The following is a 20,434-nucleotide window of genomic DNA, read 5'->3' as shown; positions in this document are numbered from 1 at the left end:
AGATTGATGAGAGTTTTTACCTTGCTGTGTATTACATTTCCTGACTTTTGCTATGACTTTCTTCCTTATGTTGTAGAGCCTGTTGACGTTTGGATTCCACTGTAGTGGTTTGTTTTTTTTTTTTTAGATTTGTACTGAACTTATTTCTGATAGGCACAGCTATCTGTATGCATTTATTAACAATGGTTGTATACAGTATCTGTGAAGAATTCTACATAGACAACTGTGTTCTCAGTGCTTGGGGGGAGCTTGAAATTTTGTCAGGTTGTCACTTAAGAGGAAGTTTTCCCTATAATAGTTCCTAAATTGTATGGGATTGCCTGGGGTCACAGGTTTTATTTTTATTTCAAAGGGGACAGCTTTATGGTCTGACATTTCACTGGGGGGGTGGGGTTGCAGCATTCTCCTACGTTTGTGAGGACCAAGTCCAGTATCTGCTTGACAGTTTGGGTGCATGGAAAGTGCCCTGAAGTTTTGAAAGCTGGTCTGCTGTTATATCCTTGGTATGATACAACCCATACAGCTAAGGCTACTTCAGCAGTGATCAATATGAAGAGCATCTATATGGTAGCTGAGAATTTGGCTACTTTATCTTTTTACTATTTCTCTTTTTGCAAGAAAACTAACATAAAGAACCTCATCCTACAACCTTAAGCTACACTCTGCCTATATCCACTCTTTACAGACCCTTCAAAGTGAGCTCCAATCTAAAAAAGTTTTCTGTTTTGACCCTCAGATATAGGAATCCTTAACAATAATGCTGAAATCAATCTCCAACACCCCATATTCTGAAACCAATCTAAAAATACCTATTTAAAGAAATATGCCTCAATGCTTTCATGACAGCAGCATCACTTATATGAACCATATTTTCTTTTCTTTGCTTTGAGCTACAGTTCCCACGTATCACATAGTTCACAAAGTCAGTGTGCCACACAGTCACAGCCCTTAAGGCTAAACAACACACCTAATACACTTGTAATAGGTGACTATTGTCAGACACACTGACGTCCCACTCACCAGGCTGAACAAGGAGAAGGTCACTGTAAGCTGCCTGTCAGGTGCCAGGATCAGCCACATAACACAAGCACTCAGGTCACTCCAAAGCAAGTACATATATGACTCCATCATTGTCCATGCTGGTGTGAATGACCTGAGACGTACCTCCTTGGACCACATGAAAAGAGACAGAGGAGCCCTCTGATCATGTAGCCCAGGCTGGTATGACCCTGACCTTGAGTAGCATCTTACTCTCACCAAGAATGATGCCACAGTACAAAGACAAAATGATCGATTTTAACAATTGGCTAAAGTATTGGTGTCATTTAAAGGGGATCCAGTGTCTGTCAGCCTGGGATGACATGCTCGACAAGCCACGTTGCTTCGCTAGGGACGGCTTGCACCTGTCACCCCTGGGCTTTCGAATACTGGCTAAGGCTCTTGCCACCCCCATAGTGCCTTTTTTTAGACAAGGCTCAAAAGACAAACCCACCTCCATAGACAACACAAAGAAAAAGAAACTAAGGGTAATGCTGCTCAACGCCAGAAGTCTAAACCTCAAGACGCATGCACTCGAGGCTCTCCTCAGTATGGAGAATATTGATATCTGTGCAGTAACAGAAACCTGGTTCAAGGCTCCCAAGAGCACCCCAGCACTACCAGGTTATACCTCATACCATGCTTTTCGGCCCCAAAACTTGGAACGAACCACAAAAGGAGGGGGAGTATCCATATTCATCAAAGATACCCACACCTCCAGATTAGTGGCACTGCATGAAGCATCGGAGACCATCCATGAGCAACTAACAGTGGGCAAAACTGCCTTTCAGTTTGTAGCCTGCTACAGACCACCCTCCCAAATTCAGAAACCCCACTCGGCTTTCCAGAGAACACTGGAGAATATGAAGGTCTCTCCAAACACCATTATATTGGGTGACTTCAACTACTCAAACATAAGACTGGGAGCAATACTCAAGCCCCAACACGCTCGCCCAACGGTTCCTAGAATTTATAAACTCAAATGCTATGGAACAACTGGTCACCACTCCCACAAGAGGGGAAAACATATTGGACCTGATCATCACCAACATGGGGACTCCATGTTCCATACCAGAGGTATACCCCTCATTGGTAAGATCTGACCATAAATTAATCTCACTGGACATCCATATCCCGTCCCCACCCCAGCCAAGGAAACCACGGTGAAGAACTTCTCAAAAGCAAACTTCACACTTCTCAAAACCGAGGTGGAATCCTTCAAAGCCCCCGGGCCAGTGGAAAATACGGCCCAAACCGCAGAATCCTTTACAAACGCTTTCTATGGACACCTACAGGAATGCATGGATCGTGCTATCCCAAATAAAACCAAGACTCATTCCTCCAAAGGCAGGAGACCTGTCTGGTGGACCCCAGCCATAAATAAGCTATACAACAGAAGGAGGAAGCTACTACATGATAGAGCAAAATCCCAAAAAGGGAAGGCATCTCTGATCAGTACTAGCAAGAAACTACGATCCCTCATAAAATCATCTTAAGGCCAGCTTCGAAAGAAAAATTGCACAAGATGCTAAAGATAATCACAAGGCCTTCTTTAGTTATGTCAGGAACCTGGGTGGCAACTCCCAGATATGCTCCGAGTTGGTTCAAAATGACAAAAAATACACTGAACCCACAGACATTGCCAACATCCTGGCAGACAGGTTCAGTGCAAACTTCTCCCCCCATTCCCCCCCAAAAGAGCAAATGTCTATCCCAACAGAGTGTAGTCTCCCTGACATCACAGATGCACAGGTGACAGCTGCCCTCTCCAAAGCAAAAAACACAGCATCAATGGGACCGGACGGTGCCCCGGGCTGTGTCTTACATGAATTCCAAGAAGAACTGAACCTTCACATAAAGTCACTGTTCAGTCTCAGCCTTACTACAGGATATGTACCCAAGGAATGGCGTACAGCAACAGTGGTCCCACTCACTCCACAAAGGTGGTGCCACAATGGACCCTGGAAACTATCGCCCTATAGGCCTGACTAGCCTGGTCTGCAAAGCTATGGAGCATATCATCATGAAACTCATAAACAAAGACATTGGGAACCTCCAAACACTGGATCCTACGCAATTCGGCTATGTTAAGGGCAGATCTTGCCTCTTGAACCTGGTCAACTTCTTTGAAACAGTCACCAAGGCCATAGATGAAGGGAAGGTAGTCCACACAGCCTACCTGGATCTCGCAAAAGCCTTCAACACAATACCCCACTCGGGCATCATAAATAAGCTCACCAGCTTAAATATCAACCCCTATGTCACAAGATGGGTTGCAAACTGGCTCAGGGATAGAACCCACATGGTCAGAATTGCAGGTGCCATGTCAGACTCTAAACCAGTTACAAGTGGCGTCCCACAAGGCTCAGTCCTGGGAACCTCTCTTGTTTGGTATATATTTCTCTGAGGTACAGGCTAACATGGGAGGACTAGGGCTGACCAAGTTCGTAGATGACTGCAAACTGGGTGCCATAATCGACTAGCCGCCTGACACAAGCATCCTCCAAAAGGGTCTCACAGAGACAGATAACTGGTGCCAGAGCCATGGCCTAAATCTCAATGCCAAAAAGTGCATAGTCATCCCCTTTGGGAAAAACAAAGTGCCCACAAATTACCACATAGGTGGTAATCCATTAAGTACGGAAGAAGCAATTAGGGATTTGGGGACCCAAGTAGATAGCAATCTCTCCTTTGACAATCACGTTGCCAAAGTGGTTAGAAAGACCTTCTATATAGCCCACCTTATCACGAAAGGGTTCACATCTAGATCAAGAGAGGTCATTGTGCCCCTCTACTTATCACTCATCAGGCCCATAATTGAATACAATGCCCCATTTGGGATGTACCTTACCCGACACCTGCAGCAACTGGAAAGACCCCAAAAGTACCTCACCAAGAGGATCAAGGGACTCAAACAGATGCCCTACGCAGTTAGGCTAAAGAAACTCCAGCTCTACTCAGTTGCTTACTGCCTACTCAGAGGCGATCTGTGCCTGACGTATAGAGCCATGTCCAACCCAGAATTAATGGACATGCTCCACCTCAGGAAATCCAAATTCCTTAGAGCTACACGCTCCAGGGACTTAAACCTCAGCACAGAAATAAATAGGACATGCTGGAGGGACAGATTCATATCCCAGAGGCTCCCCTCACACTCTGGAACAAAATCCCAATCCATGTTAGGCAGAGTCCCTCAATGACCCTCTTCAAGAGAAATCTTGACGAGTGGATGGGAGATAGTAGGTTTACCCCTAGGATCTCTTCTGTGTCCCTACTAGACAGAGGCACAGTAAACTAACCTCAAAAGGGCTATCTTCTGTGACCTACTTTACAGAGGCACAGTCAACTAATCTAAAAGGGTGGCAAAAGCCAAACACACTCTGGCTAGGCTTATAAATGCCCTAGGGCAGATAGCCTAGTATCAACCTATGAATCAGTAAGAAACCTGCAACAAATTCACATCTGACTGCTTACCAACAAAGCCAATCAAAACCTACTTCGGGGGCTGCATCAATCTATCTTCCTTCCTCCAAAACAATACTAACTACAATCCACAATTCCCAGCTCTCATTTCACCTTCTTTCCTCCCAAAACATTACTACAATCCTAGCTCTCATTTCACCTTCGTTCCTCTTAAAACAATACCACTACAATATAAAAGTTATGTACTCACTATAACAATAGATCATTTTGTCTTCTTTTTGTTTGGTTCAATATGTGGGTAATCGGATCCAACTGGATCGGTCCTCAGCACCTCATGCCAAAGCTTTGAATTTGAGAGCTCTAACTCCTCTCCCACCCACAGCTCCCTGTCCTGTCTGAGCCACTTCAGATCAAGTTTGCTGACTGGCCATATAAAGTTATTATGAGTGTATCTACATAAAGATATATATCTATTTATTCAACAGGACTGGCTGCTCTATAAAAGTAGAATTAAATTTTGGTGGGGGGAGGGGAGTTGAACCAGACAAAAAGAAGTGAACATGGATCTATCGCTATGGAGAGTACATATCCGATGTTGTCTTTTTTGTCTGATTCAACTTAGTTTACAAATTTCCAAGCTACCCAATACGTACCTGAGTGGTCTCAATGAAGGATATTCCCGAGAATGGCAGAACTGAAGGATATGTACATCCTGGACTGTACATCTAATTTACAGTGAGACACAAAAGTGACTTGATGACCAAGTTGCTTCTGCACAAATGTCACATATAGGAACTCGCCTAGCAAAGGCTGCAGAAGTTGCCATAGCCCTTGTAGAATGCAGTTAGGCTTTGAGCGTAGAGGCATACCTAGTGTATCACAGACAAAGGAAATGCAATTAGTTAGACTGACCCAACATTTTCTTGGAGAAGGATATGAACGAATGGTCTGATTTTCTGAAAGTCTTGGTAAGAAGGAGATAAAACCTGAGTTGTCTGTGCACATCTAATGTATCTAATATACGTTCCCCTTTATTTGAAAAATTGGAGAAAAAAATTGTAAATCAATTTGTTCATTTAAATTTGATTCAGAAGCCACTTTTGGAAGAAAGGATGGGGTGTCCTCAAGAACACACTACTTTTATGAAAGATTAGGAAGGGAGCCTTGCATGAAAGTGTCTGAAGTTCTGACACTCACTTGGCAGAGGTGAGGGCAACCAAAAATATCATCTTCCAGGACAGAAATTTCATCTATGTATGCTGAAGATTCAAACGGTTTCTGAGTTTAGGATTTTAGCAAAATGATGATGTCCCAGGGAGGGGACTGGATCACGAATTAGAAGCCTCAATAAAAGGGTACCTTTCAAAAAGGCTTTAGAGATTCTGAGAAAAATAATGTAAATATTGTTGAATCTAACAAGAAAATTTGAAATGGCTGCCAAGTGTATTTTAATTGGCAAATAACTAGACCTGGACATGAAAAGTTCCCAAAGAAATTTGTGGATTTTTTGAAAAGGTTCTGAAAAGGGGCCTAAACTGTTATCAGAAGGCAAGACAGAAAAGCATTTGTATTTCCTCTTGCAAATCTTTTTGGTAGAACTCCTCTTAAGAGGACGAAATTATTCCAACTATTGGGGAAGAAAGCCTGGCATCTCTGAAAATTTTTAAAACTGGAGAAACGATGCGGTCAGTTTTAGGATCTGTAGATCTGGTAGATGCATCCTGGAGGGGTGTGTGAGGAGATCTTGGAAGGGATCCAGCACCCATGGCAAGTGAACTAAGTGAGGCCAAAGAAAGAGACCCATACCTGTCAAGGTCAGAAGAGGACAATGAGTATTACTTTGGTCTTGCACTCCATTACTTTCTGGAGGAACTGGAAAGAAGGGGAATGGGGGGAAGGCATTAAGGAGACCTGGGGCCAAGGATGGACCACAACATCTCTCAGTGACTGGCCCTGTGGAGGGATGAGGGCAAAGTAGCTTCTGCTTTTGTTGTTTGGATATGTAGCAAAAAGAATGCAGCAAGATTGCCCCAGCAACTGAAAATTTCCATTGCCACTTTTTTGTTGACAGACCATTCACGAGGCAGCAATATAGTTCTGCTCAGCTTGTCTACTAGGATGTTGGACGTTGTAGGTATATTCACTGCTACTAGAAGCTCTTTGAAGACATCACCCATTGCTAGATTCTCATGGTTTCTCAGCAAAGATGGTATGATCTGGTTCCACCCGGTTTCTTGATGTACTAAACTACTGACATGTTGTCTGAATGTATGGCAATCAAATCCTTGGGTTGATGGTTATGAAGTGCCTCCACCATAAGGACGACTGCTCTTAACTTCAGGATACTGATGTAAAGGTTGGCATCTAATGGGGACCATGTTCCTCAGACTGTTCTTCCTTCAAAATGCCCCCCCACCCACCCAAAAAGGGAGGTATCCGTGATCACTGTGGTTTTGGGTACCAGAGGAGAGAAGTGTCTGCCCAGAGTGACAGAGTCGGATGCAATCCACCATTGGATATAGTTCTTGCATACTTCTGCGAGTCAAATTTTGTGGTGAGGGTGATGAAATCTCTGGGAACCGTTGTACACCTAATGTCAATTGTAGAACTATGGAAGAAGCCATTAGCCCTGGAAGTCTTAATATCAGTTGAGCCTAGGGATGTGGATGATTTATTACATGAACAGCCACTGATCTGACTGAAATGATCTACACAGTGTAGCTTTACAATTTGCTGAAAAGTGTTCATCTAGCAGCCTAATTCTATGCACCGACTAGGCTGTAATTTGCTCTTCTTTATGTTGATGGAAATACTTGGGGCAGATGATAGTTCCAGCAGGAATAACTAGTGTGTTAGAAGTAGATCCCTGGAGGGAGCAGTTAAAAGCCAATCATCCACATATGGGAATACTTGGATCTTTTGAAGTCTGAAGAACGCTGCCACCACTGCCATTACCTTGGTAAACACCCATGGGGCTGTGGTGAGACCGAAGGGCAGCACTCTAAATTGGAAATAACTAGCTCCTAGCTAAAAATGGAGAAATCTTCTCAACTGCTACCAGATGTTTATGTGATAGCAGGCATCTTGGAGATCTATACAGCACATACAATTGTCCTTCCTGAATAGAAGTAAAATGGACTATATCGTGACCATCCAGAACTTTGTCTGTTTAACAAACTGATTAAATTTGATGTGATGCAAAATTGGTCTAAGGTCCCCTGTCTTTTTTGGAACTAAAAAGAACCTTGAGTATGCTCCATATTTTAAACTGCTCTTGGGAGACTGGCTGGATGATTCTTTTGACCAGCAACCTTTGAACCTTTTTTGCTTTAGATTCCAACTGACTGGATGGAATGTTGGCAATCCTTCATTTTATTCCTGGAGTATCTAAAAAAAAAGGGTTGTATAACCTCTGGAAATGATCCTTAGCAACTATGAATCTTGAGTAATGTATTGCTAAGCTAGAGGGTGCAAGAAGCGTCTCCCGACTGCTTCCAGAGTGCAGCAGCCAGGCAAATGTTCAGGGAAGCTGGAAAGGCTCGTCTGTGAATGGACCATGGAAACATTGATTTTGCAGACAACCTCTGCCTCTGGGGTGATGCCCTGTGGAATTACATCCACTTTTGCCTCTGTGAGGCCTGGCCCAAGACAAATCCTTGCAAAAGCCTTAAGATTTTTTGAACCACATCTTTCTACCCTCTCTGATTCTTGGAGACAGATTTCTGAGGGGTTGAAAAATAGATTCCAAAGGCAGACAAGTTCTTACCATCCTTTTCACTTCTAGTAAGTGTGTCCTTGACTTTCAGTCCAAACAAAGTGGAACCTTCATAAGGGATGTGGATGAAGGACGTTCTGAAGTTTTCTGCAAAGTCAAATAGCTTCCTCCAGGCATAACAATGCATCATAATGTTAGTACTTGCTGCACAGGCTGCATCATCTGCTGTATTGGAAAGCAGTCTCATGGATACATTCACAGTACACTATAGGGTTGACAGCTGGGAATCCACAGTTTTTTTGGACATCCACTGGTAAATTACCTGCCACAGAATTTGAAAGTTCCTTAATGAAATTCCTCAGGAAATGTGTCAAGTAGCCATATAATTCAGTGCATGAATGCAGAGTGTGGCCGAAGTGTATGCCTGTTTCCCATATCTGTCCAAAGCCCTAGACTCCCTGTTAGGGGGAAGAACAGAGGAATTCTCTTTGGAGAGTTCCTTTTTTGTGGCAGCAGCTACCACATGGCATCTACAGGGGGACACCTTGCCCAGAACTTCCTAACACTTGGGGCAGATAACATTCTATCTGGTTTTTGGGGATGGGTTCTGCCAGATCAGGCTCCTCCCAAGCTTTCTGAGCAAGCTGGTCAACTAGTGGGTCAGGAGGTCGAACAATGCAGGACATTGAAGGTCTGGAACTCAAAGCTTCGAGAAACACAGACTCATCAGATGAAGGGGCTTCTGTGAATCATCCCCCATGTCGTTTCATCAATTCTAGGATGCTTCTGAAGGAGACATCTTCAGGGGCGATACTGGAGAATGTTCTCCCGCATCTAAGTCAGTGCCTTTGGTGACAGACTCAGAAGAGGATTCGATATGCTTCCTCTTACTAGCCCTTACCCAAGGAATGTGCCTTAGGACACTCTAAGGAGACGCACTGGAAAAGGAAAAGGGACTCAAGGGTCAAGTAGTTTTGAAGCCTAATGAGTCCCTCTGTCACAGTCTACTAGAATGAGAAGAGGAGGGTACGGTCTTCAAAGGGAGTCTGGATGAATCCAAGCTCTGGGAGTGTACCAGACATCTTGGTCTAGCCAAGACCCTCTCAACAGACTTGAAGGCTGATCCAGCCATATTGGAAAGGTCAGAAGCCCTCCTTAATCCAAAAGCTGAAGGTCCCAAGGAGGACCTCAGAACCGAGCTGTCAAGTGCTGAGGCCCAAATGGCAGAGATGGCTCCAAAAGTGTTGGAGCTGACTTGATTGCCGGATACCCGACACCAACACCCTGGATCTGGGAGTCTGCTGAACCCAAAAGCACTGGAGTCAAGTGAGTGAGGGAAGATGTTGAAGCCAAAGTTTCCAGCACTGTTGAGTCTGATGCTGGTACTGCAGGAAGACTAGATCCAATATGCACCACCTTCAGGAATGTGGATGGGGTAAGAAAGCTGAAAAAAATGATCTTGGATTCTTCCTTGAGGGACAGAGCTGGGAGGACTCCCATCTGATTCCGAGTCCTCAGAAATCTCCTCATCATCCAGTCGACATCAAATGCTGTGAAACATTTAGTGGAATGGCCAGATTTGGAAGAAGATGCTATTGAAGCAGGCTTTGAATGTCCTTTCTTCAAAATTAGAGACTGAAAAAGAGGGTGTGGCCAAGATGTTCACTGACTAGCAGCAGTTTCTTCTAGCTCTGCCAACCTGTTATATTTATGACAGGATTTATACTTAAAAAATAATCCATTTGATCTTAATTTTATATTTCTTATATCTACAAATCTAAATGTGGATTATTGCAAAAATCATTTGATTTATTTGAAATTTTCCTGTCAAAATCTTCAGACATTTATAGCACTTCTGCCTGAAAGATGAGTTACTCCAAAAGCAATTCCTCAGACTCCTCTTTGAAGAAAGAACTTCTATCCTCGACAACAACCTTGCAGGAGATGCCTCTGAAACTTGACAAAATGGACACAAAAATTGATGTATTTGAACAGAAATGTTCAAAACAGATGGATCTTATACACACAGAATTACAGCTACAGAAATCTCAAATCTCTGACATGGAACAATCACTCAGTGATGTAGATGGAAGACTCCAAGGAGGAGAAAACATAGAATTCCTCCTGAAACACAATACTGCACTACAAAATAAGTTGGAAGATCTGGAAAACAGATCAAGAAGGAATAATCTACGAATATTTGGACTTCCAAATAACATACAGGGAAACAATATGGTGAGTTTTTTAACCACTTGGCTTCCTACTGCTTTGAATCTCCCTGAATCTCTTTCATTTGGGATTGAAAGGGCACACAGATCTGCTGTTTCTTCTACTAATAAAAAGACTACCAAATCTGTTATAGCTAAATTTATTTCAACACAAGATAAGGAACTAATATTACAAACTGCAAGGTCTAAGTCCCCTATGAAAATAAATGACAGCATCATTCGTTTCGATAATGATTATTCTTCTGCAGTTTTAACTAAAAGAAAACTCTTCTTACCTATCATTAAGGAGCTAAAGAAGAATCAAATAAAAGTGCACCTTTTGTTTCCAGCTAGACTAAAATTATTTCTCACAGATGGAATAAAAGTTTTTGATGACTTCGACACTGCTGTCAACTACATTAAAACAAATAAAATAACTGACAAACTGGAAGATATGGAATGGACAAATCCTACATTAAAAAGAAATGCAGAGAATAACACCTGGAAATCTATGGAAAAGAAGAAAAAGTTAAAGGACAAATGACTGTGCCTTTTGATATATGTTCACTTTTTTAATAATACCTTGAAATATGCCTTATATTATCTGTGGTTCTTGGAGTTTACAGGTTAGTAACCTTGCTGTTATGACACGTTTCAGCTGAGGAAAGGGAGAAGGGAGAAATGTATATAAAAAAAATAATAATAATATTGTTTAAAATATGTATGTTTGAATATGTAGATGTACATGTGTATGTGTTTGTATGAGTGAGAGTACGCATGTATAAATAGATATGTATATAAAAAAAGTCAGAAACTGTTGAGATATATACTTGTAAATGGGGAAATTTCAATAGTATATATTCACATGAAAATGAAGTCATATGTAGTTTGGGAGAGATCGTTGATGTGTAGCAATGCATGGGTTTGATGCTGGGAGGGTAGGATTGCACATGACATGTTTTGGCAGCTTTTCCCTGCTTCGTTTTGTTGCTTTGTTGAACTCTTTGTGCCTTTCTATAGTCGATTCTGGGATATTGTTGACTGAGGCACTGGTGATGTAAAAAATGTCATTGTGGTGCTTGATAGGCATACATTTGTTTTTTTGTGTAATGCTGTGGTTGCGAGTCTGGAGACTCAAACGTTTTTTTTTTTTTTTTGAACGTTCCCGCTGAAAAGGACATACAAGAAACTGTCTGAGAATTAAGAGAAAGCTTCATCTAACCTTTAGAACACTTTCTCGAGACTCAAATTTCTTAGACAGTTAACTCTCGTTGAATTAAACGCATGCACAGCCGTGGATCCGAAATGAATGCTGTGAACTTTGAACTCACACAACAGGAAGCAAACAGAACGTTCAAACGATAAAAAGGGCATTGCATTACGCAACTATAAAACTTTAAAAGTGGAAAAAAAGTAAAGAAGAACTACATACCCAAGATACATAATCATATAAATGTTTAACTTTATTATAAAATAACTCTAGTTCATAACAATGCAGAAATTACCTGCTTTTCACAATAATATGTTTGTGTCATATACAAAACGCTTTTTTGAAAAGAACAATGTCTACACAGTTAATGCTTGGTCTCATAATTGAAAGATTGAAATAATCTATATTTATTTACCTACTTATTTATTTATTTACTTCTTTTTTTCACAAGAGGGATCAGAATGATCTCTCTTGTCCCACTAATAGAGTTCATCATTATTAGGCATTCGATGGTTATTAATATGTCATTTGAATTTTTTTATCTATTAGTAACTGCAAACATAATGCCTTAAAGCTCTGACTATATACACATGCTGAACTATTCATTTAATCTATATTTAATAGTTCAATTATTTAAAGAATATGTAATGATTTATCAAAAAGAAATTGTTATATTAAATTCTCTTTCCTAAAGGCTTCAAAACAAAAATAACAATTTTAAATGGGGTTTGTCTATCTCTCATAATATATTGTTACAAAAGTACAGACCATTATCACATTAAAGCGGCATTATTAATTGATTACCATGTCCTTAGTTAATGGTTCTAATTCACAAATTGAGAATGAAGAGATATTACTATGTGTGTGTACTAACTGCTAACTTATTCACTATAAAATATATAGATATACATCTCTAACCTATACTGATATACATGCTGTTGATTTGAATGTTTTCAGACATACTGATATGTTTTACCTGCTATAATTCTGTTGCTACTTATTATTTCTTTGAAATGGTTATTGGAAAAGTTGTTGACATTCTAAGCTATTTATAAATGTATAAATACAGATATTCTGAATTAATAGCAGAAAAGACCAGACTATGAAAACTTTACTTAATGTTTTGATCTCAATTACTGAAGTTGATTAAATTCATGATCTTAATTTTAGAGTTTTATAAATGCGTTTTCCCTTTTTCTTTATATTAATATGTCATATATGCTTTGAATGAAAATAGCGATAGCAACAAGTAACAAATTGTCTAGTATGATTCCAATTATGGGAACACTTTCTTTAATAAACATATTTAATATTATAATACACACTTAGTAAATTAATTCTACATGTAAATATCACAGGTATTTAAATATGATTAAAAGCATTTAAAAAGCTTTGATGCATACATCAAGCAGAACATTTATCCTTGTAATACATTATTAAATACATTAATAATTTGCTCCATCTATATTACATCTAAATAAATCTTAATATAAAATATTTGAAATTAGTTTAATAGAAAATGGATAAACGCCTACAGTTATCAATTTTGGTATCTAATTCTGAAATGCACATAAAATATCAGCTTTTTATACATTTTGTCACAAATTAATATTGTTAAATTTCAAACTTGGCAGAGGGAAGTTAGCTGTTGCTAGTAAGGGGTTGGTTGATTCAAACAGTCTCTGTTTGAATCAGGAGTCTTTCAACTCCATAAAGTGGATAAGAATGTATATAATCTATTTATCTGTACATAGATCTTATTTATTTTACAGTGTCTAATTCAAATAAAAACCTAATTTACTTATTAATTTTCTTTTTAATTGGATCACAATCTGGCTGTTCTTTCACAAATGTAGTAAGAAGAAACAGACACATGAATAATGCTGGCTATTTAGAGACTGCAAATGTAATTCTAATAAAACATTTACTAATATAAATGTCAACCTTAAAATGCATCTCCATTAATGCTAATGGACTGAATAACAGCTGCAAAAGAGGGAATCTATATAAATATTTAAATATTTTCAATCCAAATGTAGTCCTTTTACAAGAAACAGATCTATTAAAAGAAGACATAGACAGACTTAATAAAAAATATACAGTACTATCAAGTTCACATCATCAACAAAAAAAGAGAGGTGTTGCTATTTTATGGAACAATACTTTTCCAATTTCTAAAATATTAAATACTTATAGTGATGATAAAGGTATGTTATGTGCTGCCACACTAGAAATTAATAAAAAGATGTACACTTTTATTAATGTATACTGGATACCCGGAATAGCTATTCATACAGTCAGACAACAGCTAGATCAAATAATACACCTTTCCAAAGGAAACATCATACGTACAGGAGACTTCAATTGTATAGTAAACGAAAAAGACTCTACTGCTTTCAAGAGAAGGATGATTACATCATCAAAAAATTTGACTGAATTCATTGAATTATACCATATGAGAGATATTAATGATCTTGCAGAATCCAATTCACTTTTTTATACATACTATTCTCCGAGACATGGAACGTACTCCCGCATTGACAGAATTTACATATATAAACCAATTAATTAATAATCTAAAAGGGGTTAGAGTACAAACATGCCCATTAACGGATCATAATGCAATAACATTTGAGTTGCTAATGCATTCCAACTATTTCCCTCAAATTAGAAGAATACCAGCATATCTAACCACATTACCCGATTTTAATATATATATATATATATATATATATATATATATATATATATATGTATATGTATATATACATTATATATATATATATATATATATATATATATATATATATATATATATGTGTGTGTGTGTGTGTGGGATGCCTTGAAAGCTTACCTATACTGGAGAATAATTAATTGGAATCTTAACAAAAAAAGTTATGGGATACAGAATTAAAATCTCTTCAAGAAAAAAACTGATAAAGCTAAATTGCACAATCAAATATCTAAAACTAACAGGACTGAGGAAATCAATGTCTTGAATAAATACTTAGAAAACTTAAATCATAAAACCAAGATTAATTTAGAAAAATTTAAGCTCATAAATGTTTCCACTAATCCTAAATCATTAAAGAAACTAGCTATTAAAACCAAAAAAACTAAATAAAATATATCATATTAAAGAGATTTATTCTGAAAAAAATAAGATGATGGTAACAGATTTGGGAGATATGCTAATGGAATTTAAACATTACTTCACTAAGATAAATCAGAATTCAGACATTTTGGATTCAAAAGTTAAAATAAGTTCTTTTATTAATAAATACACTAAAAATAAATTAGGGGAACAATAAATTAAAGCATTAGATAAACCAATCTATCTTCAAGAAATTAAAAATCAAATTAACAACTTAAAACAGAATAAGGCTCCAGGTAATGTTGTTATTGTGTCTTTCGGCTTTTCCCGGTTAGGGGTCACCACAGCTGAACTCTGGTCCGCTAATGGTTAGCAGTAGATTTTTAGTGCCAAGTTGCCAGCCCTGATACACAACCTTCAACGAAGGTACAGCCATTCACGCATGTCTCCACACAGAAGACGCTCTAGCTGAGAATCGAACAGGACAACGTCTTACTATGATGGGATCATATCAGAAATATATAAATTATTTTCTAATGAGCCACTTGCTTTATTACACCAAGTCTTTACTAAATGTCAACAATCATTTACTATTCCTCCCTCTTGGAAATATACTCTTATCTCTCCTATTTTGAAAATGGATAAAGAACCATCTTAGTGTTCCTCATATAGGCCAATATCTCTTAAATGTTGACTATAAAATCTTTATGACCATTTATACAAACAGACTTTACTAATTAATGCGGATCAAACAGGTTTTATTTTAAATAGGAATACATTTGATAGTATTAAAAGGATATTAACCATTATCGATCATGCTAATGAATCTAAGAAGAGCTTAACTTTATTAAGCTTAGACATAAATAGTGCCTTTGATTCGGTTAACTGGGAATACTTATTTCTTACTTTGGAAGCATATAATTTTTCTGGCAAATTCATTAATTTAATATCCCAGCTATATAAAGATAGCCAAGCATATATAAAAATTGGTTCATACCTATCTGACAAAATACCAATATACAAAGGAACCAAACGGGGTTGTCCCCTTTCACCTTTACTATTCACTATTATAATGGAACCCTTAGCTAATTATATAACAATGAATACAAATATTGGGGGAATCAGTCTAAATGCAGAAACAACATCCAAAATACAATTATTTGCTCATGATATTTTATTAACAGTTGATGGAACAAATAAAATTTTTGAAACTATATTTGATTTTATGGAAAAGTTTGAAAAGATCTCAGGTTTAACTTTCAATGATAATAAAACAAGACTACTTTCTATCACTTCAAACACCAACATTTGGGACCAGAAATATAAAAGATATCTGGTTAATAAAGAAGGCTTAAAATATTTAGGCATCACATTATTAGAGAATATACAAGATATATCTAAATTAAACTACACTAATTGCATTTCTTCCATCAATAATTTAATAAACAATTGGAAATGTATTCCGTTTACAATGGAGGAAAAACTATTAATCATCAAAATGATCATTTTACCTAGGATTCTTTACATTATCCAATTAACTTCATTAACCCCATCGAAAAAATTAATCAAATAATTTAATTCATTAATCTTGAAATTTTTGTGGCAACCAAATAAACCTAGGATATCAATTACAAATCATATGAGAGATTGGTCTTTTGATGGTATAAGCCTCCCAGATTTAGAACTATATTCTATCTCTTCAGTGATCAAGACTCTCCTACAATTACTAAATAAAAACTATACAGCTAAATGGAAAGAATTCTTAGAAGTTCTTTGTTTTGACATAAATGAAAACACCAACTCCAACAAACTTTTAGTTTTAAATAGTCCTTTTAACTGGATTATTGAAAGTTATTTAACTTTAATCAAGTTCCCCCAACAACTTAACTCACTATATGAAACATTTACTACAAGATTTTCAAAGCTTTATATATAAAAATATAACTTATAAAAACTGGATATTCATTTTGTTTCCTATTGCGTACACTAAATGTGTTATAATTTCTTCTAATTTGGCTAATATTTTAACATTGAAAGAAAAAAAATCTTTTTTGGTTCCAGTTTATTCAAGATGATAATTTAATTACATTACAACATTTGATAATGAAATATGGACTAGATAGAACTACATGGCTTCAACTTCAATCTTTTATGGAATTTATGTCTGATAAAATTAACTTAATTCCACAAAATGCAAGATCACCAATACCTAAATTAATAAAATTCTTTGCTTCTTACATACATCAAAATGTAACTATAGATTGTAAAATAGCAACTATCTGCAGAATAATTAATAAAGAAGTAAAGAATATACCAGAAAATGACTGGAACTATTTTACCACAATAAATAATATGACACTCACTGAATTGGATAAAAAAATAATTCTAGAATCATCTAAACACACTACTTCATCTCTTAGATGGAGAATTTATGCATAGAAATTTATAAATAGAGATTTCTACACACCTCATAAATTAGAATTGATTAGCAACAATACAATTTTATGTTGGAGATGTAAAACAGACTCTAAACCAGATTGGTCACACATGTTTTACGATTGTACACTTTTAAAACATTTTGGGAGAAAATTAATAGTCTCCTTCAAACACTTTTCACAGACAATTTTATATTAACTAAATCCTTAATTCTTTTTAATACTCAGATTCCCAAATGTGTAAGAAAAGTTAAGTATCCTCTCTTATGGTCTGTCCTAACAGCAGCTAGAAAAACAATAACCAGAAACTGGAAATCTGAATATACTCCTTCATATGACGAATTCAAAAAATATTCTTGCTGAAATGTGTTTGTTAGAAATGATGAGTATCAAATCAAGATCAGTTAAAATACCTTTTTCATATATGTGGTCCAATTTAAAAAATATTCTAGATAAAAATACTAGTATAGTTTGATAAAATGATTATGGTTCTTTTGATACTCTGTTATATTGTTATACTTAGACACTGTTGTAAATAATTTAGTTGACCTTATCTATCATTTATTTGTTTTTGAATTACAAGTTATTTCTTTTATGAATGTCTGTAAACAAAATTTACTGTTATAAAATCTTAATAAAAATGTTTTAAAAAAAAAAAAATTAGAGACTGAAGCATACGACTGATTGATTGGAGCAGGAGTAAAGGAAAACTTCAAAGACAGAGTCCAGATACAAAATATGATCAGATCCGACTGTCTCAGAACCTTTGGTGTAGGACCAGCAATATCTGTGGGGGTCAAAACATTTTTTCTTGGTTATTTCCGGACGGTCTTCAGTCAGATCGAACTTTTTACATTTCTCTGTCTCTCTTTCTCTTTAGATCTCTCTCTCTTTCTTCTTTTCGGAGGGAGAAAAGAACACCTTAGAGTCCGAGGACATTGTGGACCCTGTCTGGAGAGAAAGACCTTTCAGTATAAGTTGCTCTTTATGTCCTTGAAGGGTTTTGGAGCCGAAGGCAACACAAATGGAACATGAAGCTTGAAGGAGTGAAAGCCCCAAGCAGTATACACACTGATAGTGTGTGTCTTTGGGGGGAACTTTATACCTGCAGGAAGAGCACTTTCTGAAGCCTGAGGATACGAGAACTAACCATACTTAACTAGAAAAATACTACACTATAAGAAAAAAACTCTAAATCTAAGAGAGTTCTATCAACACTAACTACAAAAACACACTAACACATACAGAAGAAAAACTACATAAAATGTATAAGAAAACAGCCCATCTCTAAGTCTAGTCTAAGCACACTATAAATCCTAAGTCAACAACTATTTTTAACAAGGGGGGAGGAAAAAGAGCATTTACTTATTATGAATTAAAGGTGAGTTCTTGGTCCACGCATCTGGCTTTCACAGGAGGCAAACGAAATCTGAGGTGCCTCAGGCAGGATGGGGGAGTTGTGGGTAGGGGAGCAGTCAGAGCTCTCAGATCCAAAGCTTTGGCACGAGGATCTGAGGTCAGATCTGATTGGATCAGATCCAACTACCTACATGCTGAATCAGACAAAAAAAAAAAACAAAAAACATAGGATCTATACATATAAGTTTTTATTTCACCTTCCTTCCTCCTAAAACAGAACTACAACTTTAGCTCTCATTTTACTTTCTTCCTTCCTCTTAAAATATTACTACAACAATCCAGAATTCTCAGTTCTCATTTCACTTTCTTTCTTCCAAAAACTTTACGAGATAAATCCAATCACTTTACTTTCATTCTAAAACATTACCATAATTTATAATTTCCATATCGCATTTCACCCTCTCCACTCAATCCATTCAGCCCACAAGATGGATATAATGTAATTTAGTAAACAAGTTTTATAGTTATGCAGCATGTTAAGAGAAACTCTTGTTTGTGAACAGTTAACACTATCACAAAATCTTTTGCTGTTACCATATAACTGATTTAGCAAAGATTTTCACAATATCCCTCTTGCTTTCACTTTTTTGTGCTCTCTGGAGTAAATTCAAAAATGGTCCATCTGGGTGAGTGTTCTACTCTGATTAACAAATGAAAATCAAATAAAATAAAATAAAAATTTACAGAAAAGATAAAATTGCTGGGTATTCTTCTATCACTGCAATTTATATGGCTAGGTTTGGTTTTGTGAGCATAACCAACTTGCCATTAAAACTGAAAAATACTTGCCTCTTTTCTTTAAAAAATCCTAATCAAAATGTTTTCATTACACTTTTAATGACGATTTTAATTGCAGCAGCTACCAATAGTCAGAGTTTAGCTATGATGCTGTGAACTGACACATGCCTTTTCTAAATACAGACATTCTGCAAGATAAATGGTTTTGGACTACCTAGACCAAAATATCAGATCTGTCTAAATATATACCTATACTTTTATTTTTTATGAGGTGGCAATGTGGAAGGTTCATTCACTTTCTCATTTTTCTTACACTTTTCCCCACTGAAAGTTCTACAGACACTACACTAAACAGAGCAGACTGACTTTTCCCTTTCCCAACAAAAATCTTATCCTCGCAGACCAAGTATTCCAAGGTCAGCCAAAACATACATTTCTTCAATTTGTCTTGGGATCTGCTCTTACTATGGCATGACCAGAGCTCCTTCATTCAGGAAACACTCAGCAAGCATCCGTATGAGATGCCTAAATGTTCTGAGCTAGTTTACGTTCCTAGCTGGTTCTTCTCAATCAGTAGGAGTAACAGTTCCCTTTGGAGGCTCTCCAAGACCACCGGGTGCCTTGCCAGCCATGAAATGTACAGCAGCCTTAAAGAGTAACTTCTGTTCTGGCTGCATGTAACCAGTGATCCAGGTTTCTTCTGCCACAACCCATTCAGAGTGGGGATGTAGGATGACTGCTATTTATCCATATAAGGAGCTACTCGCATGTAAAGGTTAATGTAACTTTGAAAAAGTCAGGTTTTACTCAAAGCAGAATCTACATTAGGAATGATATTTGTGACTATAATACACATTTAGCACACTTGAAGACTTTAAACATATGAATCCTCGGTGTAAGTGCAGGACTGATCCGGTGGCAGGTAAATGAAATCTGTACAGCAACTACTACAGTCATCCCAAGTAATCCCAGTAGTATAGCATGCATGTCTTGAGTCTTTATTTAAAAACAAATACTCATATTTATTTCCACAACTGAAACAGCTACCTTATTGCCAGAGACCCTTGCTTGGACACACAGAGTAGACCATTAAGATTCATCTGACCTTTGGAACAGAAAAAGTAAAAAAAGGGTAAAAAAGCATGCCAACTGTGG

General features: G+C 37.3%; 1 protein-coding gene across 14 annotated transcripts in view; it reads right to left on the bottom strand.

Moving 5' to 3' along the window:
- The window catches only part of EXOC7 (exocyst complex component 7), a 945,568-nt gene that overhangs the window by 197,201 nt on the left and 727,933 nt on the right, over positions 1–20,434 (bottom strand). The gene's annotated exons all lie outside the window — the stretch shown is intronic.

This window comes from Protopterus annectens, chromosome 4.part0, assembly GCF_019279795.1.
Source record: "Protopterus annectens isolate FY-2018-M chromosome 4.part0, PAN1.0, whole genome shotgun sequence".
NCBI lineage: Eukaryota > Metazoa > Chordata > Ceratodontiformes > Protopteridae > Protopterus > Protopterus annectens.
Note: the sequence above shows the minus strand (reverse complement) of the source record. Positions and strands in the feature narration are given on the sequence as shown.